Source organism: Oncorhynchus mykiss, chromosome 16, assembly GCF_057628025.1.
Source record: "Oncorhynchus mykiss isolate SJ-2025 chromosome 16, ASM5762802v1, whole genome shotgun sequence".
NCBI lineage: Eukaryota > Metazoa > Chordata > Actinopteri > Salmoniformes > Salmonidae > Oncorhynchus > Oncorhynchus mykiss.
Window position 1 is genome coordinate 40,070,253 of NC_143037.1, and position 23,121 is coordinate 40,093,373.

General features: G+C 41.9%; 7 non-coding genes across 7 annotated transcripts; all 7 read left to right on the forward strand.

Annotated features, from left to right (window-relative positions):
- The first annotated feature begins 3,277 nt into the window (after positions 1-3,277).
- trnas-aga (transfer RNA serine (anticodon AGA)) lies at positions 3,278-3,359 on the forward strand. Its single transcript has one exon. It is a non-coding gene; the product is annotated as a tRNA-Ser (tRNA).
- Positions 3,360-4,714: 1,355 nt separating this feature from the next.
- Positions 4,715-4,797, forward strand: trnal-uag (transfer RNA leucine (anticodon UAG)). The gene has a single exon. It is a non-coding gene; the product is annotated as a tRNA-Leu (tRNA).
- Positions 4,798-6,921: 2,124 nt separating this feature from the next.
- Positions 6,922-7,003, forward strand: trnas-aga (transfer RNA serine (anticodon AGA)). Its single transcript has one exon. It is a non-coding gene; the product is annotated as a tRNA-Ser (tRNA).
- Positions 7,004-8,358: 1,355 nt separating this feature from the next.
- Positions 8,359-8,441, forward strand: trnal-uag (transfer RNA leucine (anticodon UAG)). Its single transcript has one exon. It is a non-coding gene; the product is annotated as a tRNA-Leu (tRNA).
- A 2,124-nt stretch (positions 8,442-10,565) lies between these two features.
- On the forward strand, positions 10,566-10,647 carry trnas-aga (transfer RNA serine (anticodon AGA)). The gene has a single exon. It is a non-coding gene; the product is annotated as a tRNA-Ser (tRNA).
- Positions 10,648-13,829: 3,182 nt separating this feature from the next.
- On the forward strand, positions 13,830-13,912 carry trnal-cag (transfer RNA leucine (anticodon CAG)). The gene has a single exon. It is a non-coding gene; the product is annotated as a tRNA-Leu (tRNA).
- Positions 13,913-15,656: 1,744 nt separating this feature from the next.
- Positions 15,657-15,739, forward strand: trnal-cag (transfer RNA leucine (anticodon CAG)). The gene has a single exon. It is a non-coding gene; the product is annotated as a tRNA-Leu (tRNA).
- Positions 15,740-23,121: the final 7,382 nt, after the last annotated feature.

Below are 23,121 nucleotides of genomic sequence, written 5' to 3' on the forward strand. Positions count from 1 at the left end.
GCCACAGTAGCATAGGTTACAGGTTTGTAGTCAAGCCACAGATTTCAGGTGAGATCCCATGATACACTCAACAATACAACAACACGATTCTCATGAATAACCATGAAGCCATTTGCTAAGATTTCCCCCATTTTGACATGTGGAAACTTGTTGTCACTCTTACCCTGACGGGAAGCTCCAGACACTTTTTTGGTCCTAACTGAGGCATTTTTAAATTAATGTCAAATTGGCCATATTCTGAAGACACTCTTAGGCTGCAGGGTAATCGAACTGGCCACATCTAAAGTCAAGCCACAGGTAACAGGTGAGAAACCTTGTTAAACCCTAAAAGAAAAATAAAAAACTTGATTGCATTGAAAATAACCATTAAGTCATTCAGGTCGCAGACTCCCCTATAGGCATGGTTTGAAACCCCCTCCTGACAACTTTTTAGCGCCTGCATGTCATGCACCTTTGTAAAATCCAGTTGAAAAATAAATGACTTAAGGTAACGTAAATGACACCTAGTTAATATGAGTAGTGAATAACTATCGTATTTTTAATATTCTGCAAAAACAGCTAGTTGATGAGAGGCTGAAAGAGAATTGCAAGAATCGCGCAATTTCACAGGCGGGCCCCAAACAGGCAAATAACAAAAATAACCTCGGAACGCAGAACTCGTCGGTCGTTGTCAGTGGATTGTATTGGCGGGAAGAACAAAAATATCGTCTGCAGGGTAATCGAAGTCGCCGCATCTAATGTCAAGTCACAGGTGAGCTGCCTTGTTAAACCCTAAAAATAAATAATAACACGATTGCGTTGAAATGACCCATTAAGCCATTTGTAAGGATTTCCCCCATGTGGACCTGTTTTCACTCTTACCCTGATGGTTGCTGATATTTCCAGACACTTTTTCAGTCTTATCTGAGGAATTTTATCATTTATATCAGAATGGCCATATTCTGATGCCAGTTTAGCGCTCATTCAATGACGATTTACTACTCTTTCCCATTGATGGCCATATTGAGGTTAAATCAATGACTGGACTTTTTAATTTATAAAAACAAATGACTATTGAAAGTGCAAGTCAGTATCGTGCATTGTTGTTCTGGTCTCTGTGGTGATTTTAGAGCGTTGTTCATATTTCTACTTTTACCGCATACACTTTAACCCGATACCCAGTTACTGTGCTGTAGTCAGGATGGCCGAGCGGTCTAAGGCGCTGCGTTCAGGTTGCAGTCTCCCATGGAGGCGTGGGTTCAAATCCCACTTCTGACAGTTTTTTAGTTCACACAGTGAAATAACAATTCATAATAAACACTCTCAAATGCAGACCTTCTGGAGCTGAGCAAAGATCAAGGTTAAATAAGAAAACAGCTGGACTTAATAACAAATGAATGAGGGGAACATTTTGTGTTATTGCATTATAATGAGTTACTGCATTATCTTTCAGTTGTTAAATTTCACTTTCTGTAGGCTATGCCTGTTGGCCCATTCACTCCTAACAAGCCTGTTTTCTTCTGTCAACGTTGTCGTGGCCGAGTGGTTAAGGCGATGGACTAGAAATCCATTAGGATCTTCCTGCGTAGGTTCAAATCCTGCCGACAACGAAAATGCATTTTTTTGACCCCTCCGGAGGTTGAAGTTTAGTCGTGTTTCTTATACCAATCGCATCCTCTCAGATCTCCGCAAGTACATATGGATTAGTTGTCCATTTGGGATAGGACTGCAGGCCATCTGTCCCACTTCACACCTTTACACACCTGGTTATCCAGCCTTCTAGCTCTATAGGCCACAGTAGCATAGGTTACAGGTTTGTAGTCAAGCCACAGATTTCAGGTGAGATCCCATGATACACTCAACAATACAACAACACGATTCTCATGAATAACCATGAAGCCATTTGCTAAGATTTCCCCCATTTTGACATGTGGAAACCTGTTGTCACTCTTACCCTGACGGGAAGCTCCAGACACTTTTTTGGTCCTAACTGAGGCATTTTTAAATTAATGTCAAATTGGCCATATTCTGAAGACACTCTTAGGCTGCAGGGTAATCGAACTGGCCACATCTAAAGTCAAGCCACAGGTAACAGGTGAGAAACCTTGTTAAACCCTAAAAGAAAAATAAAAAACTTGATTGCATTGAAAATAACCATTAAGTCATTCAGGTCGCAGACTCCCCTATAGGCATGGTTTGAAACCCCCTCCTGACAACTTTTTAGCGCCTGCATGTCATGCACCTTTGTAAAATCCAGTTGAAAAATAAATGACTTAAGGTAACGTAAATGACACCTAGTTAATATGAGTAGTGAATAACTATCGTATTTTTAATATTCTGCAAAAACAGCTAGTTGATGAGAGGCTGAAAGAGAATTGCAAGAATCGCGCAATTTCACAGGCGGGCCCCAAACAGGCAAATAACAAAAATAACCTCGGAACGCAGAACTCGTCGGTCGTTGTCAGTGGATTGTATTGGCGGGAAGAACAAAAATATCGTCTGCAGAGTAATCGAAGTCGCCGCATCTAATGTCAAGTCACAGGTGAGCTGCCTTGTTAAACCCTAAAAATAAATAATAACACGATTGCGTTGAAATGACCCATTAAGCCATTTGTAAGGATTTCCCCCATGTGGACCTGTTTTCACTCTTACCCTGATGGTTGCTGATATTTCCAGACACTTTTTCAGTCTTATCTGAGGAATTTTATCATTTATATCAGAATGGCCATATTCTGATGCCAGTTTAGCGCTCATTCAATGACGATTTACTACTCTTTCCCATTGAAGGCCATATTGAGGTTAAATCAATGACTGGACTTTTTAATTTATAAAAACAAATGACTATTGAAAGTGCAAGTCAGTATCGTGCATTGTTGTTCTGGTCTCTGTGGTGATTTTAGAGCGTTGTTCATATTTCTACTTTTACCGCATACACTTTAACCCGATACCCAGTTACTGTGCTGTAGTCAGGATGGCCGAGCGGTCTAAGGCGCTGCGTTCAGGTTGCAGTCTCCCATGGAGGCGTGGGTTCAAATCCCACTTCTGACAGTTTTTTAGTTCACACAGTGAAATAACAATTCATAATAAACACTCTCAAATGCAGACCTTCTGGAGCTGAGCAAAGATCAAGGTTAAATAAGAAAACAGCTGGACTTAATAACAAATGAATGAGGGGAACATTTTGTGTTATTGCATTATAATGAGTTACTGCATTATCTTTCAGTTGTTAAATTTCACTTTCTGTAGGCTATGCCTGTTGGCCCATTCACTCCTAACAAGCCTGTTTTCATCTGTCAACGTTGTCGTGGCCGAGTGGTTAAGGCGATGGACTAGAAATCCATTAGGATCTTCCTGCGCAGGTTCAAATCCTGCCGACAACGAAAATGCATTTTTTTGACCCCTCCGGAGGTTGAAGTTTAGTCGTGTTTCTTATACCAATCGCATCCTCTCAGATCTCCGCAAGTACATAGGGATTAGTTGTCCATTTGGGATAGGACTGCAGGCCATCTATACCACTTCACACCTTTACACACCTGGTTATCCAGCCTTCTAGCTCTATAGGCCACAGTAGCATAGGTTACAGGTTTGTAGTCAAGCCACAGATTTCAGGAGAGATCCCATGATACACTCAACAATACAACAACACGATTCTCATGAATAACCATGAAGCCATTTGCTAAGATTTCCCCCATTTTGACATGTGGAAACCTGTTGTCACTCTTACCCTGACGGGAAGCTCCAGACACTTTTTTGGTCCTAACTGAGGCATTTTTAAATTCATGTCAAATTGGCCATATTCTGAAGACACTCTTAGGCTGCAGGGTAATCCAACTGGCCACATCTAAAGTCAAGCCACAGGTAACAGGTGAGAAACCTTGTTAAACCCTAAAAGAAAAAGAAAAAACTTGATTGCATTGAAAATAACCATTAAGTCATTCAGGTCGCAGACTCCCCTATAGGCATGGTTTGAAACCCCCTCCTGACAACTTTTTAGCGCCTGCATGTCATGCACCTTTGTAAAATCCAGTTGAAAAATAAATGACTTAAGGTAACGTAAATGACACCTAGTTAATATGAGTAGTGAATAACTATCGTATTTTTAATATTCTGCAAAAACAGCTAGTTGATGAGAGGCTGAAAGAGAATTGCAAGAATCGCGCAATTTCACAGGCGGGCCCCAAACAGGCAAATAACAAAAATAATCTTGGAACGCAGAACTCGTCGGTCGTTGTCAGTGGATTGTATTGGCGGGAAGAACAAAAATATCGTCTGCAGGGTAATCAAAGTCGCCGCATCTAATGTCAAGTCACAGGTGAGCTGCCTTGTTAAACCCTAAAAATAAATAATAACACGATTGCGTTGAAATGACTCATTAAGCCATTTGTAAGGATTTCCCCCATGTGGACCTGTTGTCACTCTTACCCTGATGGTTGCTGATATTTCCAGACACTTTTTCAGTCTTATCTGAGGAATTTTATCATTTATATCAGAATGGCCATATTCTGATGCCAGTTTAGCGCTCATTCAATGACGATTTACTACTCTTTCCCATTGAAGGCCATATTGAGGTTAAATCAATGACTGGACTTTTTAATTTATAAAAACAAATGACTATTGAAAGTGCAAGTCAGTATCGTGCATAGTTGTTCTGGTCTCTGTGGTGATTTTAGAGCGTTGTTCATATTTCTACTTTTACCGCATACACTTTAACCCGATACCCAGTTACTGTGCTGTAGTCAGGATGGCCGAGCGGTCTAAGGCGCTGCGTTTAGGTCGCAGTCTCCTATGGAGGCGTGGGTTCAAATCCCACTTCTGACAGTTTTTTAGTGCCTCTCAGGAGTCATGCTGCTCAGCAGTAATAATAAGAATGATGAAATAACAACTTCACACAGTGAAATAACAATTCATAATAAACACTCTCAAATGCAGACCTTCTGGAGCTGAGCAAAGATCAAGGTTAAATAAGAAAACAGCTGGACTTAATCACAAATGAATGAGGGGAACATTTTGTGTTATTGCATTGTAATGAGTTACTGCATTATCTTTCAGTTGTTAAATTTCACTTTCTGTAGGCTATGCCTGTTGGCCCATACACTCCTAACAAGCCTGTTTTCTTCTGTCGACGTTGTCGTGGCCGAGTGGTTAAGGCGATGGACTAGAAATGCATTAGGATCTTCCAGCGCAGGTTCAAATCCTGCCGACAATGAAAATGCATTTTTTTGACCCCTCCGGAGGTTGAAGTTTAGTCGTGTTTCTTATACCAATCGCATCCTCTCAGATCTCCGCAAGTACATAGGGATTAGTTGTCCATTTGGGATAGGACTGCAAGCCAAGCTTCACACCTTTACACACCTGGTTATCCAGCTTTCTAGCTCTATAGGCCACAGTAGCATAGGTTACAGGTTTGTAGTCAAGCCACAGATTTCAGGTGAGATCCCATGATACACTCAACAATACAACAACACGATTCTCATGAATAACCATGAAGCCATTTGCTAAGATTTCCCCCATTTTGACATGTGGAAACCTGTTGTCACTCTTACCCTGACGGGAAGCTCCAGACACTTTTTTGGTCCTATCTGAGGCATTTTTAAATTCATGTCAAATTGGCCATATTCTGAAGACACTCTTAGGCTGCAGGGTAATCGAACTGGCCACATCTAAAGTCAAGCCACAGGTAACAGGTGAGAAACCTTGTTAAACCCTAAAAGAAAAAGAAAAACTTGATTGCATTGAAAATAACCATTAAGTCATTCAGGTCGCAGACTCCCCTATAGGCATGGTTTGAAACCCCCTCCTGACAATTTTTTAGCGCCTGCATGTCATGCACCTTTGTAAAATCCAGTTGAAAAATAAATGACTTAAGGTAACGTAAATGACACCTAGTTAATATGAGTAGTGAATAACTATCGTATTTTTAATATTCTGCAAAAACAGCTAGTTGATGAGAGGCTGAAAGAGAATTGCAAGAATCGCGCAATTTCACAGGCGGGCCCCAAACAGGCAAATAACAAAAATAATCTCGGAACGCAGAACTCGTCGGTCGTTGTCAGTGGATTGTATTGGCGGGAAGAACAAAAATATCGTCTGCAGGGTAATCAAAGTCGCCGCATCTAATGTCAAGTCACAGGTGAGCTGCCTTGTTAAACCCTAAAAATAAATAATAACACGATTGCGTTGAAATGACTCATTAAGCCATTTGTAAGGATTTCCCCCATGTGGACCTGTTGTCACTCTTACCCTGATGGTTGCTGATATTTCCAGACACTTTTTCAGTCTTATCTGAGGAATTTTATCATTTATATCAGAATGGCCATATTCTGATGCCAGTTTAGCGCTCATTCAATGACGATTTACTACTCTTTCCCATTGAAGGCCATATTGAGGTTAAATCAATGACTGGACTTTTTAATTTATAAAAACAAATGACTATTGAAAGTGCAAGTCAGTATCGTGCATATTTGTTCTGGTCTCTGTGGTGATTTTAGAGCGTTGTTCATATTTCTACTTTTACCGCATACACTTTAACCCGATACCCAGTTACTGTGCTGTAGTCAGGATGGCCGAGCGGTCTAAGGCGCTGCGTTCAGGTCTCAGTCTCCCATGGAGGCGTGGGTTCAAATCCCACTTCTGACAGTTTTTTAGTGCCTCTCAGGAGTCATGCTGCTCAGCAGTAATAATAAGAATGATGAAATAACAACTTCACACAGTGAAATAACAATTCATAATAAACACTCTCAAATGCAGACCTTCTGGAGCTGAGCAAAGATCAAGGTTAAATTAGAAAACAGCTGGACTTAATAACAAATGAATGAGGGGAACATTTTGTGTTATTGCATTATAATGAGTTACTGCATTATCTTTCAGTTGTTAAATTTCACTTTCTGTAGGCTATGCCTGTTGGCCCATTCACTCCTAAAAAGCTTGTTTTCTTCTGTCAACGTTGTCGTGGCCGAGTGGTTAAGGCGATGGACTAGAAATCCATTAGGATCTTCCTGCGCAGGTTCAAATCCTGCCGACAACGAAAATGTATTTTTTTGACCCCTCCGGAGGTTGAAGTTTAGTCGTGTTTCTTATACCAATCGCATCCTCTCAGATCTCCGCAAGTACATAGGGATTAGTTGTCCATTTGGGATAGGACTGCAGGCCATCTATCCCACTTCACACCTTTACACACCTGGTTATCCAGCCTTCTAGCTCTATAGGCCACAGTAGCATAGGTTACAGGTTTGTAGTCAAGCCACAGATTTCAGGTGAGATCCCATGATACACTCAACAATACAACAACACGATTCTCATGAATAACCATGAAGCCATTTGCTAAGATTTCCCCCATTTTGACATGTGGAAACCTGTTGTCACTCTTACCCTGACGGGAAGCTCCAGACACTTTTTTGGTCCTAACTGAGGCATTTTTAAATTCATGTCAAATTGGCCATATTCTGAAGACACTCTTAGGCTGCAGGGTAATCGAACTGGCCACATCTAAAGTCAAGCCACAGGTAACAGGTGAGAAACCTTGTTAAACCCTAAAAGAAAAAGAAAAAACTCGATTGCATTGAAAATAACCATTAAGTCATTCAGGTCGCAGACTCCCCTATAGGCATGGTTTGAAACCCCCTCCTGACAACTTTTTAGCGCCTGCATGTCATGCACCTTTGTAAAATCCAGTTGAAAAATAAATGACTTAAGGTAACGTAAATGACACCTAGTTAATATGAGTAGTGAATAACTATCGTATTTTTAATATTCTGCAAAAACAGCTAGTTGATGAGAGGCTGAAAGAGAATTGCAAGAATCGCGCAATTTCACAGGCGGGCCCCAAACAGGCAAATAACAAAAATAATCTTGGAACGCAGAACTCGTCGGTCGTTGTCAGTGGATTGTATTGGCGGGAAGAACAAAAATATCGTCTGCAGGGTAATCAAAGTCGCCGCATCTAATGTCAAGTCACAGGTGAGCTGCCTTGTTAAACCCTAAAAATAAATAATAACACGATTGCGTTGAAATGACTCATTAAGCCATTTGTAAGGATTTCCCCCATGTGGACCTGTTGTCACTCTTACCCTGATGGTTGCTGATATTTCCAGACACTTTTTCAGTCTTATCTGAGGAATTTTATCATTTATATCAGAATGGCCATATTCTGATGCCAGTTTAGCGCTCATTCAATGACGATTTACTACTCTTTCCCATTGAAGGCCATATTGAGGTTAAATCAATGACTGGACTTTTTAATTTATAAAAACAAATGACTATTGAAAGTGCAAGTCAGTATCGTGCATAGTTGTTCTGGTCTCTGTGGTGATTTTAGAGCGTTGTTCATATTTCTACTTTTACCGCATACACTTTAACCCGATACCCAGTTACTGTGCTGTAGTCAGGATGGCCGAGCGGTCTAAGGCGCTGCGTTTAGGTCGCAGTCTCCTATGGAGGCGTGGGTTCAAATCCCACTTCTGACAGTTTTTTAGTGCCTCTCAGGAGTCATGCTGCTCAGCAGTAATAATAAGAATGATGAAATAACAACTTCACACAGTGAAATAACAATTCATAATAAACACTCTCAAATGCAGACCTTCTGGAGCTGAGCAAAGATCAAGGTTAAATAAGAAAACAGCTGGACTTAATCACAAATGAATGAGGGGAACATTTTGTGTTATTGCATTGTAATGAGTTACTGCATTATCTTTCAGTTGTTAAATTTCACTTTCTGTAGGCTATGCCTGTTGGCCCATACACTCCTAACAAGCCTGTTTTCTTCTGTCGACGTTGTCGTGGCCGAGTGGTTAAGGCGATGGACTAGAAATGCATTAGGATCTTCCAGCGCAGGTTCAAATCCTGCCGACAATGAAAATTCATTTTTTTGACCCCTCCGGAGGTTGAAGTTTAGTCGTGTTTCTTATACCAATCGCATCCTCTCAGATCTCCGCAAGTACATAGGGATTAGTTGTCCATTTGGGATAGGACTGCAAGCCAAGCTTCACACCTTTACACACCTGGTTATCCAGCTTTCTAGCTCTATAGGCCACAGTAGCATAGGTTACAGGTTTGTAGTCAAGCCACAGATTTCAGGTGAGATCCCATGATACACTCAACAATACAACAACACGATTCTCATGAATAACCATGAAGCCATTTGCTAAGATTTCCCCCATTTTGACATGTGGAAACCTGTTGTCACTCTTACCCTGACGGGAAGCTCCAGACACTTTTTTGGTCCTATCTGAGGCATTTTTAAATTCATGTCAAATTGGCCATATTCTGAAGACACTCTTAGGCTGCAGGGTAATCGAACTGGCCACATCTAAAGTCAAGCCACAGGTAACAGGTGAGAAACCTTGTTAAACCCTAAAAGAAAAAGAAAAACTTGATTGCATTGAAAATAACCATTAAGTCATTCAGGTCGCAGACTCCCCTATAGGCATGGTTTGAAACCCCCTCCTGACAATTTTTTAGCGCCTGCATGTCATGCACCTTTGTAAAATCCAGTTGAAAAATAAATGACTTAAGGTAACGTAAATGACACCTAGTTAATATGAGTAGTGAATAACTATCGTATTTTTAATATTCTGCAAAAACAGCTAGTTGATGAGAGGCTGAAAGAGAATTGCAAGAATCGCGCAATTTCACAGGCGGGCCCCAAACAGGCAAATAACAAAAATAATCTCGGAACGCAGAACTCGTCGGTCGTTGTCAGTGGATTGTATTGGCGGGAAGAACAAAAATATCGTCTGCAGGGTAATCAAAGTCGCCGCATCTAATGTCAAGTCACAGGTGAGCTGCCTTGTTAAACCCTAAAAATAAATAATAACACGATTGCGTTGAAATGACTCATTAAGCCATTTGTAAGGATTTCCCCCATGTGGACCTGTTGTCACTCTTACCCTGATGGTTGCTGATATTTCCAGACACTTTTTCAGTCTTATCTGAGGAATTTTATCATTTATATCAGAATGGCCATATTCTGATGCCAGTTTAGCGCTCATTCAATGACGATTTACTACTCTTTCCCATTGAAGGCCATATTGAGGTTAAATCAATGACTGGACTTTTTAATTTATAAAAACAAATGACTATTGAAAGTGCAAGTCAGTATCGTGCATATTTGTTCTGGTCTCTGTGGTGATTTTAGAGCGTTGTTCATATTTCTACTTTTACCGCATACACTTTAACCCGATACCCAGTTACTGTGCTGTAGTCAGGATGGCCGAGCGGTCTAAGGCGCTGCGTTCAGGTCTCAGTCTCCCATGGAGGCGTGGGTTCAAATCCCACTTCTGACAGTTTTTTAGTGCCTCTCAGGAGTCATGCTGCTCAGCAGTAATAATAAGAATGATGAAATAACAACTTCACACAGTGAAATAACAATTCATAATAAACACTCTCAAATGCAGACCTTCTGGAGCTGAGCAAAGATCAAGGTTAAATTAGAAAACAGCTGGACTTAATAACAAATGAATGAGGGGAACATTTTGTGTTATTGCATTATAATGAGTTACTGCATTATCTTTCAGTTGTTAAATTTCACTTTCTGTAGGCTATGCCTGTTGGCCCATTCACTCCTAACAAGCTTGCTTTCTTCTGTCAACGTTGTCGTGGCCGAGTGGTTAAGGCGATGGACTAGAAATCCATTAGGATCTTCCTGCGCAGGTTCAAATCCTGCCGACAACGAAAATGTATTTTTTTGACCCCTCCGGAGGTTGAAGTTTAGTCGTGTTTCTTATACCAATCGCATCCTCTCAGATCTCCGCAAGTACATAGGGATTAGTTGTCCATTTGGGATAGGACTGCAGGCCATCTATCCCACTTCACACCTTTACACACCTGGTTATCCAGCCTTCTAGCTCTATAGGCCACAGTAGCATAGGTTACAGGTTTGTAGTCAAGCCACAGATTTCAGGTGAGATCCCATGATACACTCAACAATACAACAACACGATTCTCATGAATAACCATGAAGCCATTTGCTAAGATTTCCCCCATTTTGACATGTGGAAACCTGTTGTCACTCTTACCCTGACGGGAAGCTCCAGACACTTTTTTGGTCCTAACTGAGGCATTTTTAAATTCATGTCAAATTGGCCATATTCTGAAGACACTCTTAGGCTGCAGGGTAATCGAACTGGCCACATCTAAAGTCAAGCCACAGGTAACAGGTGAGAAACCTTGTTAAACCCTAAAAGAAAAAGAAAAAACTCGATTGCATTGAAAATAACCATTAAGTCATTCAGGTCGCAGACTCCCCTATAGGCATGGTTTGAAACCCCCTCCTGACAACTTTTTAGCGCCTGCATGTCATGCACCTTTGTAAAATCCAGTTGAAAAATAAATGACTTAAGGTAACGTAAATGACACCTAGTTAATATGAGTAGTGAATAACTATCGTATTTTTAATATTCTGCAAAAACAGCTAGTTGATGAGAGGCTGAAAGAGAATTGCAAGAATCGCGCAATTTCACAGGCGGGCCCCAAACAGGCAAATAACAAAAATAATCTTGGAACGCAGAACTCGTCGGTCGTTGTCAGTGGATTGTATTGGCGGGAAGAACAAAAATATCGTCTGCAGGGTAATCAAAGTCGCCGCATCTAATGTCAAGTCACAGGTGAGCTGCCTTGTTAAACCCTAAAAATAAATAATAACACGATTGCGTTGAAATGACTCATTAAGCCATTTGTAAGGATTTCCCCAATGTGGACCTGTTGTCACTCTTACCCTGATGGTTGCTGATATTTCCAGACACTTTTTCAGTCTTATCTGAGGAATTGTATCATTTATATCAGAATGGCCATATTCTGATGCCAGTTTAGCGCTCATTCAATGACGATTTACTACTCTTTCCTATTGAAGGCCATATTGAGGTTAAATCAATGACTGGACTTTTTAATTTATAAAAACAAATGACTATTGAAAGTGCAAGTCAGTATCGTGCATAGTTGTTCTGGTCTCTGTGGTGATTTTAGAGCGTTGTTCATATTTCTACTTTTACCGCATACACTTTAACCCGATACCCAGTGACTGTGCTGTAGTCAGGATGGCCGAGCGGTCTAAGGCGCTGCGTTCAGGTCGCAGTCTCCCATGGAGGCGTGGGTTCACATCCCACTTCTGACAGTTTTTTAGTGCCTCTCAGGAGTCATGCTGCTCAGCAGTAATAATAAGAATGATGAAATAACAACTTCACACAGTGAAATAACAATTCATAATAAACACTCTCAAATGCAGACCTACTGGAGCTGAGCAAAGATCAAGGTTAAATAAGAAAACAGCTGGACTTAATAACAAATGAATGAGGGGAACATTTTGTGTTATTGCATTATAATGAGTTACTGCATTATCTTTCAGTTGTTAAATTTCACTTTCTGTAGGCTATGCCTGTTTGCCCATTCACTCCTAACAAGCCTGTTTCCTTCTGTCAATGTTGTCGTGGCCGAGTGGTTAAGGTGATGGACTAGAAATCCATTAGGATCTTCCTGTGTAGGTTCAAATCCTGCCTACAAAGAAAATGCATTTTTTTGACCCCTCCGGAGGTTGAGGTTTAGTCGTGTTTCTTATACCAATCGCATCCTCTCAGATCTCCGCAAGTACATAGGGATTAGTTGTCCATTTGGGGTAGGACTGCAGGCCATCTATCCCACTTCACACCTTTACACACCTGGTTATCCAGCCTTCTAGCTCTATAGGCCACAGTTGCATAGGTTACAGGTTTGTAGTCAAGCCACAGATTTCAGGTGAGATCCCATGATACACTCAACAATACAACAACACGATTCTCATGAATAACCATTAAGCCATTTGCTAAGATTACCCCATTTTGACATGTGGAAACCTGTTGTCACTCTTACCCTGACGGGAAGCTCCAGACACTTTTTTGGTCCTATCTGAGGCATTTTTAAATTCATGTCAAATTGGCCATATTCTGAAGACACTCTTATAGTCTGCAGGGTAATCGAACTGGCCACATCTAAAGTCAAGCCACAGGTAACAGGTGAGAAACCTTGTTAAACCCTAAAAGAAAAAGAAAAAACTTGATTGCATTGAAAATAACCATTAAGTCATTCAGGTCGCAGACTCCCCTATAGGCATGGTTTGAAACCCCCTCCTGACAACTTTTTAGCGCCTGCATGTCATGCACCTTTGTAAAATCCAGTTGAAAAATAAATGACTTAAGGTAACGTAAATGACACCTAGTTAATATGAGTAGTGAATAACTATCGTATTTTTAATATTCTGCAAAAACAGCTAGTTGATGAGAGGCTGAAAGAGAATTGCAAGAATCGAGCAATTTCACAGGTTGGCCCCAAACAGGCAAATAACAAAAATAACCTCGGAACGCAGAACTCGTCGGTCGTTGTCAGTGGATTGTATTGGCGGGAAGAACAAAAATATTGTCTGCAGGGTAATCGAAGTCGCCGCATCTAATGTCAAGTCACAGGTCAGCTGCCTTGTTAAACCCTAAAAATAAATAATAACACGATTGCGTTGAAATGACCCATTAAGCCATTTGTAAGGATTTCCCCCATGTGGACCTGTTGTCACTCTTACCCTGATGGTTGCTGATATTTCCAGACACTTTTTCAGTCTTATCTGAGGAATTTTATCATTTATATCAGAATGGCCATATTCTGATGCCAGTTTAGCGCTCATTCAATGGCGATTTACTACTCTTTCCCATTGAAGGCCATATTGAGGTTAAATCAATGACTGGACTTTTTAATTTATAAAAACAAATGACTATTGAAAGTGCAAGTCAGTATCGTGCATAGTTGTTCTGGTCTCTGTGGTGATTTTAGAGCGTTGTTCATATTTCTACTTTTACCGCATACACTTTAACCCGATACCCAGTTACTGTGCTGTAGTCAGGATGGCCGAGCGGTCTAAGGCGCTGCGTTCAGGTCGCAGTCTCCCATGGAGGCGTGGGTTCAAATCCCACTTCTGACAGTTTTTTAGTGCCTCTCAGGAGTCATGCTGCTCAGCAGTAATAATAAGAATGATGAAATAACAACTTCACACAGTGAAATAACAATTCATAATAAACACTCTCAAATGCAGACCTACTGGAGCTGAGCAAAGATCAAGGTTAAATAAGAAAACAGCTGGACTTAATAACAAATGAATGAGGGGAACATTTTGTGTTATTGCATTATAATGAGTTACTGCATTATCTTTCAGTTGTTAAATTTCACTTTCTGTAGGCTATGCCTGTTGGCCCATTCACTCCTAACAAGCCTGTTTCCTTCTGTCAATGTTGTCGTGGCCGAGTGGTTAAGGTGATGGACTAGAAATCCATTAGGATCTTCCTGTGTAGGTTCAAATCCTGCCTACAAAGAAAATGCATTTTTTTGACCCCTCCGGAGGTTGAGGTTTAGTCGTGTTTCTTATACCAATCGCATCCTCTCAGATCTCCGCAAGTACATAGGGATTAGTTGTCCATTTGGGGTAGGACTGCAGGCCATCTATCCCACTTCACACCTTTACACACCTGGTTATCCAGCCTTCTAGCTCTATAGGCCACAGTTGCATAGGTTACAGGTTTGTAGTCAAGCCACAGATTTCAGGTGAGATCCCATGATACACTCAACAATACAACAACACGATTCTCATGAATAACCATTAAGCCATTTGCTAAGATTACCCCATTTTGACATGTGGAAACCTGTTGTCACTCTTACCCTGACGGGAAGCTCCAGACACTTTTTTGGTCCTATCTGAGGCATTTTTAAATTCATGTCAAATTGGCCATATTCTGAAGACACTCTTATAGTCTGCAGGGTAATCGAACTGGCCACATCTAAAGTCAAGCCACAGGTAACAGGTGAGAAACCTTGTTAAACCCTAAAAGAAAAAGAAAAAACTTGATTGCATTGAAAATAACCATTAAGTCATTCAGGTCGCAGACTCCCCTATAGGCATGGTTTGAAACCCCCTCCTGACAATTTTTTAGCGCCTGCATGTCATGCACCTTTGTAAAATCCAGTTGAAAAATAAATGACTTAAGGTAACGTAAATGACACCTAGTTAATATGAGTAGTGAATAACTATCATATTTTTAATATTCTGCAAAAACAGCTAGTTGATGAGAGGCTGAAAGAGAATTGCAAGAATCGCGCAATTTCACAGGCGGGCCCCAAACAGGCAAATAACAAAAATTATCTCGGAACGCAGAACTCGTCGGTCGTTGTCAGTGGATTGTATTGGCGGGAAGAACAAAAATATCGTCTGCAGGGTAATCGAAGTCGCCGCATCTAATGTCAAGTCACAGGTGAGCTGCCTTGTTAAACCCTAAAAATAAATAATAACACGATTGTGTTGAAATGACCCATTAAGCCATTTGTAAGGATTTCCCCCATGTGGACCTGTTGTCACTCTTACCCTGATGGTTGCTGATATTTCCAGACACTTTTTCAGTCTTATCTGAGGAATTTTATCATTTATATCAGAATGGCCATATTCTGATGCCAGTTTAGCGCTCATTCAATGACGATTTACTACTCTTTCCCATTGAAGGCCATATTGAGGTTAAATCAATGACTGGACTTTTTAATTTATAAAAACAAATGACTATTGAAAGTGCAAGTCAGTATCGTGCATAGTTGTTCTGGTCTCTGTGGTGATTTTAGAGCGTTGTTCATATTTCTACTTTTACCGCATACACTTTAACCCGATACCCAGTTACTGTGCTGTAGTCAGGATGGCCGAGCGGTCTAAGGCGCTGCGTTCAGGTCGCAGTCTCCCATGGAGGCGTGGGTTCAAATCCCACTTCTGACAGTTTTTTAGTGCCTCTCAGGAGTCATGCTGCTCAGCAGTAATAATAAGAATTATGAAATAACAACTTCACACAGTGAAATAACAATTCATAATAAACACTCTCAAATGCAGACCTTCTGGAGCTGAGCAAAGATCAAGGTTAAATAAGAAAACAGCTGGACTTAATAACAAATGAATGAGGGGAACATTTTGTGTTATTGCATTATAATGAGTTACTGCATTATCTTTCAGTTGTTAAATTTCACTTTCAGTAGGCTATGCCTGTTGGCCCATTCACTCCTAACAAGCCTGTTTTCTTCTGTCAACGTTGTCGTGGCCGAGTGGTTAAGGTGATGGACTAGAAATCCATTAGGATCTTCCTGCGCAGGTTCAAATCCTGCCGACAATGAAAATGCATTTTTTTGACCCCTCCGGAGGTTGAAGTTTAGTCGTGTTTCTTATACCAATCGCATCCTCTCAGATCTCCGCAAGTACATAGGGATTAGTTGTCCATTTGGGATAGGACTGCAGGCCATCTATCCCACTTCACACCTTTACACACCTGGTTATCCAGCCTTCTAGCTCTATAGGCCACAGTAGCATAGGTTACAGGTTTGTAGTCAAGCCACAGATTTCAGGTGAGATCCCATGATACACTCAACAATACAACAACACGATTCTCATGAATAACCATTAAGCCATTTGCTAAGATTTCCCCCATTTTGACATGTGGAAACCTGTTGTCACTCTTACCCTGACGGGAAGCTCCAGACACTTTTTTGGTCCTATCTGAGGCATTTTTAAATTCATGTCAAATTGGCCATATTCTGAAGACACTCTTATAGTCTGCAGGGTAATCGAACTGGCCACATCTAAAGTCAAGCCACAGGTAACAGGTGAGAAACCTTGTTAAACCCTAAAAGAAAAAGAAAAAACTCGATTGCATTGAAAATAACCATTAAGTCATTCAGGTCGCAGACTCCCCTATAGGCATGGTTTGAAACCCCCTCCTGACAACTTTTTAGCGCCTGCATGTCATGCACCTTTGTAAAATCCAGTTGAAAAATAAATGACTTAAGGTAACGTAAATGACACCTAGTTAATATGAGTAGTGAATAACTATCGTATTTTTAATATTCTGCAAAAACAGCTAGTTGATGAGAGGCTGAAAGAGAATTGCAAGAATCGCGCAATTTCACAGGCGGGCCCCAAACAGGCAAATAACAAAAATAATCTCGGAACGCAGAACTCGTCGGTCGTTGTCAGTGGATTGTATTGGCGGGAAGAACAAGAATATCGTCTGCAGGGTAATCGAAGTCGCCGCATCTAATGTCAAGTCACAGGTGAGCTGCCTTGTTAAACCCTAAAAATAAATAATAACACGATTGCGTTGAAATGACCCATTAAGCCATTTGTAAGGATTTCCCCCATGTGGACCTGTTGTCACTCTTACCCTGATAGTTGCTGATATTTCCAGACACTTTTTCAGTCTTATCTGAGGAATTTTATCATTTATATCAGAATGGCAATATTCTGATGCCAGTTTAGCGCTCATTCAATGACGATTTACTACTCTTTCCCATTGAAGGCCATATTGAGGTTAAATCAATGACTGGACTTTTTAATTTATAAAAACAAATGACTATTGAAAGTGCAAGTCAGTATCGTGCATAGTTGTTCTGGTCTCTGTGGTGATTTTAGAGCGTTGTTCATATTTCTACTTTTACCGCATACACTTTAACCCGATACCCAGTTACTGTGCTGTAGTCAGGATGGCCGAGCGGTCTAAGGCGCTGCGTTCAGGTCGCAGTCTCCCATGGAGGCGTGGGTTCAAAACCCACTACTGAGAGTATTTTAGTGCCTCTCAGGAGTCATGCTGCTCAGCAGTAAGAATGATGAAATAACAACTTCACACAGTGAAATAACAATTCATAATAAACACTCTCAAATGCAGACATTCTGGAGCTGAGCAAAGATCAAGGTTAAATAAGAAAACAGCTGGACTTAATAACAAATGAATGAGGGGAACATTTTGTGTTATTGCATTATAATGAGTTACTGCATTATCTTTCAGTTGTTAAAATTCACTTTCTGTAGGCTATGCCTGTTGGCCCATTCACTCCTAACAAGCCTGTTTTCTTCTTTCAACGTTGTCGTGGCCGAGTGGTTAAGGCGATGGACTAGAAATCCATTAGGAACTTCCTGCACAGGTTCAAATCCTGCCGACAACGAAAATGCATTTTTTTGACCCCTCCGGAGGTTGAAGTTTAGTCGTGTTTCTTATACCAATCACATCCTCTCAGATCTCCGCAAGTACATAGGGATTAGTTGTCCATTTGGGATAGGACTGCAGGCCATCTATCCCACTTCACACCTTTACACACCTGGTTATCCAGCCTTCTAGCTCTATAGGCCACAGTAGCATAGGTTACAGGTTTGTAGTCAAGCCACAGATTTCAGGTGAGATCCCATGATACACTCAACAATACAACAACACGATTCTCATGAATAACCATTAAGCCATTTGCTAAGATTTCCCCCATTTTGACATGTGGAAACCTGTTGTCACTCTTACCCTGACGGGAAGCTCCAGACACTTTTTTGGTCCTATCTGAGGCATTTTTAAATTCATGTCAAATTGGCCATATTCGGAAGACACTCTTATAGTCTGCAGGGTAATTGAACTGGCCACATCTAAAGTCAAGCCACAGGTAACAGGTGAGAAACCTTGTTAAACCCTAAAAGAAAAATAAAAAACTTGATTCCATTGAAAATAACCATTAAGTCATTCAGGTCGCAGACTCCCCTATAGGCATGGTTTGAAACCCCCTCCTGACAACTTTTTAGCGCCTACATGTCATGCACCTTTGTAAAATCCAGTTGAAAAATAAATGACTTAAGGTAATGTAAATGACACCTAGTTAATATGAGTAGTGAATAACTATCGTATTTTTAATATTCTGCAAAAACAGCTAGTTGATGAGAGGCTGAAAGAGAATTGCAAGAATCGCGCAATTTCACAGGCGGGCCACAAACAGGCAAATAACAAAAATAATCTCGGAACGCAGAACTCGTCGGTCGTTGTCAGTGGATTGTATTGGCGGGAAGAACAAAAATATAGTCTGCAGGGTAATCGAAGTCGCCGCATCTAATGTCAAGTACTTCCGGCGCCGACAGAGATGGCCGCCTCGCTTCGCGTTCCTATGAAACTATGCAGTTTTTTGTTTTTTTACGTGTTATTTCTTACATTAATACCCCTTGTCATCTTAGGTTTCAATACATACAGTCGAGAAGAACTACTGAATATAAGATCAGCGTCAACTCACCATCAGTACGACCAAGAATATGTTTTTCGTGACGCGGATCCTGTGTTCTGCCTTACAAACAGGACAACGGAGCGGATCCCATGCAGCGACCCAAAAAAACGACTCCGAAAAAGAGGGAAACGAGGCGGTCTCTGGTCAGACTCCGGAGACGGGCACACCGTGCACCACTCCCTAGCATTCTTCTTGCCAATGTCCAGTCTCTTGACAACAAGGTTGATGAAATCCGAGCAAGGATAGCATTCCAGAGGGACATCAGAGACTGTAACGTTCTTTGCTTCACGGAAACGTGGCTCACTGGAGAGACGCTATCCGAGGCGGTGCAGCCAACGGGTTTCTCCACGCATCGCGCAGACAGAAACAAACATCTTTCTGGTAAGAAGAGGGGCGGGGGCGTGTGCCTTATGGCTAACGTGACATGGTGTGATGAAAGAAACATACAGGAACTCAAATCCTTCTGTTCACCTGATTTAGAATTCCTCACAATCAAATGTAGACCGCATTATCTACCAAGAGAATTTTCTTCGATTATAATCACAGCCGTATATATCCCCCCCCAAGCAGACACATCGATGGCTCTGAATGAACTTTATTTGACTCTTTGCAAACTGGAAACCATTTATCCGGAGGCTGCATTCATTGTAGCTGGGGATTTTAACAAGGCTAATCTGAAAACAAGACTCCCTAAATTTTATCAGCATATCGATTGCGCAACCAGGGGTGGAAAGACCTTGGATCATTGTTACTCTAACTTCCGCGACGCATATAAGGCCCTGCCCCGCCCCACTTTCGGAAAAGCTGACCACGACTCCATTTTGTTGATCCCTGCCTACAGACAGAAACTAAAACAAGAGGCTCCCACGCTGAGGTCTGTCCAACGCTGGTCCGACCAAGCTGACTCCACACTCCAAGACTGCTTCCATCACGTGGACTGGGACATGTTTCGTATTGCGTCAGACAACAACATTGACGAATACGCTGATTCGGTGTGCGAGTTCATTAGAACGTGCGTTGAAGATGTCGTTCCCATAGCAACGATTAAAACATTCCCTAACCAGAAACCGTGGATTGATGGCAGCATTCGCGTGAAACTGAAAGCGCGAACCACTGCTTTTAATCAGGGCAAGGTGTCTGGTAACATGACCGAATACAAACAGCGCAGCTATTCCCTCCGCAAGGCTATCAAACAAGCTAAGCGTCAGTACAGAGACAAAGTAGAATCTCAATTCAACGGCTCAGACACAAGAGGCATGTGGCAGGGTCTACAGTCAATCACGGACTACAGGAAGAAATCCAGCCCAGTCACGGACCAGGATGTCCTGCTCCCAGGCAGACTAAATAACTTTTTTGCCCGCTTTGAGGACAATACAGTGCCACTGACACGGCCTGCAACGAAAACATGCGTTCTCTCCTTCACTGCAGCCGAGGTGAGTAAGACATTTAAACGTGTTAACCCTCGCAAGGCTGCAGGCCCAGACGGCATCCCCAGCCGCGCCCTCAGAGCATGCGCAGACCAGCTGGTCGGTGTGTTTACGGACATATTCAATCAATCCCTATACCAGTCTGCTGTTCCCACATGCTTCAAGAGGGCCACCATTGTTCCTGTTCCCAAGAAAGCTAAGGTAACTGAGCTAAACGACTACCGCCCCGTAGCACTCACTTCCGTCATCATGAAGTGCTTTGAGAGACTAGTCAAGGACCATATCACCTCCACCCTACCTGACACCCTAGACCCACTCCAATTTGCTTACCGCCCAAATAGGTCCACAGACGATGCAATCTCAACCACACTGCACACTGCCCTAACCCATCTGGACAAGAGGAATACCTATGTGAGAATGCTGTTCATTGACTACAGCTCGGCATTCAACACCATAGTACCCTCCAAGCTCGTCATCAAGCTCGAGACCCTGGGTCTCGACCCCGCCCTGTGCAACTGGGTACTGGACTTCCTGACGGGCCGCCCCCAGGTGGTGAGGGTAGGCAACAACATCTCCTCCCCGCTGATCCTCAACACTGGGGCCCCACAAGGGTGCGTTCTGAGCCCTCTCCTGTACTCCCTGTTCACCCACGACTGCGTGGCCACGCACGCCTCCAACTCAATCATCAAGTTTGCGGACGACACAACAGTGGTAGGCTTGATTACCAACAACGACGAGACGGCCTACAGGGAGGAGGTGAGGGCCCTCGGAGTGTGGTGTCAGGAAAATAACCTCACACTCAACGTCAACAAAACTAAGGAGATGATTGTGGACTTCAGGAAACAGCAGAGGGAACACCCCCCTATCCACATCGATGGAACAGTAGTGGAGAGGGTAGCAAGTTTTAAGTTCCTCGGCATACACATCACAGACAAACTGAATTGGTCCACTCACACAGACAGCATTGTGAAGAAGGCGCAGCAGCGCCTCTTCAACCTCAGGAGGCTGAAGAAATTCGGCTTGTCACCAAAAGCACTCACAAACTTCTACAGATGCACAATCGAGAGCATCCTGGCGGGCTGTATCACCGCCTGGTACGGCAACTGCTCCGCCCTCAACCGTAAGGCTCTCCAGAGGGTAGTGAGGTCTGCACAACGCATCACCGGGGGCAAACTACCTGCCCTCCAGGACACCTACACCACCCGATGTCACAGGAAGGCCATAAAGATCATCAAAGACATCAACCACCCGAGCCACTGCCTGTTCACCCCGCTATCATCCAGAAGGCGAGGTCAGTACAGGTGCATCAAAGCTGGGACCTTAGAGACTGAAAAACAGCTTCTATCTCAAGGCCATCAGACTGTTAAACAGCCACCACTAACATTGAGTGGCTGCTGCCAACACACTGACACTGACTCAACTCCAGCCACTTTAATAATGGGAATTGATGGGAAATGATGTAAATATATCACTAGCCACTTTAAACAATGCTACCTTATATAATGTTACTTACCCTACATTATTCATCTCATATGCATACGTATATACTGTACTCTATATCATCGACTGTATCCTTATGTAATACATGTATCACTAGCCACTTTAATTAACTATGCCACTTTGTTTACATACTCATCTCATATGTATATACTGTACTCGATACCATCTACTGTATCTTGTCTATGCTGCTCTGTACCATCACTCATTCATATATCCTTATGTACATATTCTTTATCCCCTTACACTGTGTACAAGACAGTAGTTTTGGAATTGTTAGTTAGATTACTTGTTGGTTATTACTGCATTGTCGGAACTAGAAGCACAAGCATTTCGCTACACTCGCATTAACATCTGCTAACCATGTGTATGTGACAAATAACATTTGATTTGATTTGATTTGAAGTTACAGGTGAGCTGCCTTGTTAAACCCTAATAATAAATAATAACACGATTGCGTTGAAATGACTCATTAAGCCATTTGTAAGGATTTCCCCCATGTGGACCTGTTGTCACTCTTACCCTGATGGTTGCTGATATTTCCAGACACTTTTTCGGTCTTATCTGAGGAATTTTATAATTTATATCAGAATGGCCATGTTCTGATGCCAGTTTAGCGCTCATTCAATGACGATTTACTACTCTTTCCCATTGAAGGCCATATTGACGTTAAGTCAATGACTGGACTTTTTAATTTATAAAAACAAATGACTATTGAAAGTGCAAGTCAGTATCGTGCATAGTTGTTCTGGTCTCTGTGGTGATTTTAGAGCGTTGTTCATATTTCTACTTTTACCGCATACACTTTAACCCGATACCCAGTTACTGTGCTGTAGTCAGGATGGCCGAGCAGTCTAAGGCGCTGCGTTCAGGTCGCAGTCTCCCATGGAGGCGTGGGTTCAAATCCCACTTCTGACAGTTTTTTAGTGCCTCTCAGGAGTCATGCTGCTCAGCAGTAATAATAAGAATGATGAAATAACAACTTCACACAGTGAAATAACAATTCATAATAAACACTCTCAAATGCAGACCTTCTGGAGCTGAGCAAAGATCAAGGTTAAATAAGAAAACAGCTGGACTTAATAACAAATGAATGAGGGGAACATTTTGCGTTATTGCATTATAATGAGTTACTGCATTATCTTTCAGTTGTTAAATTTCA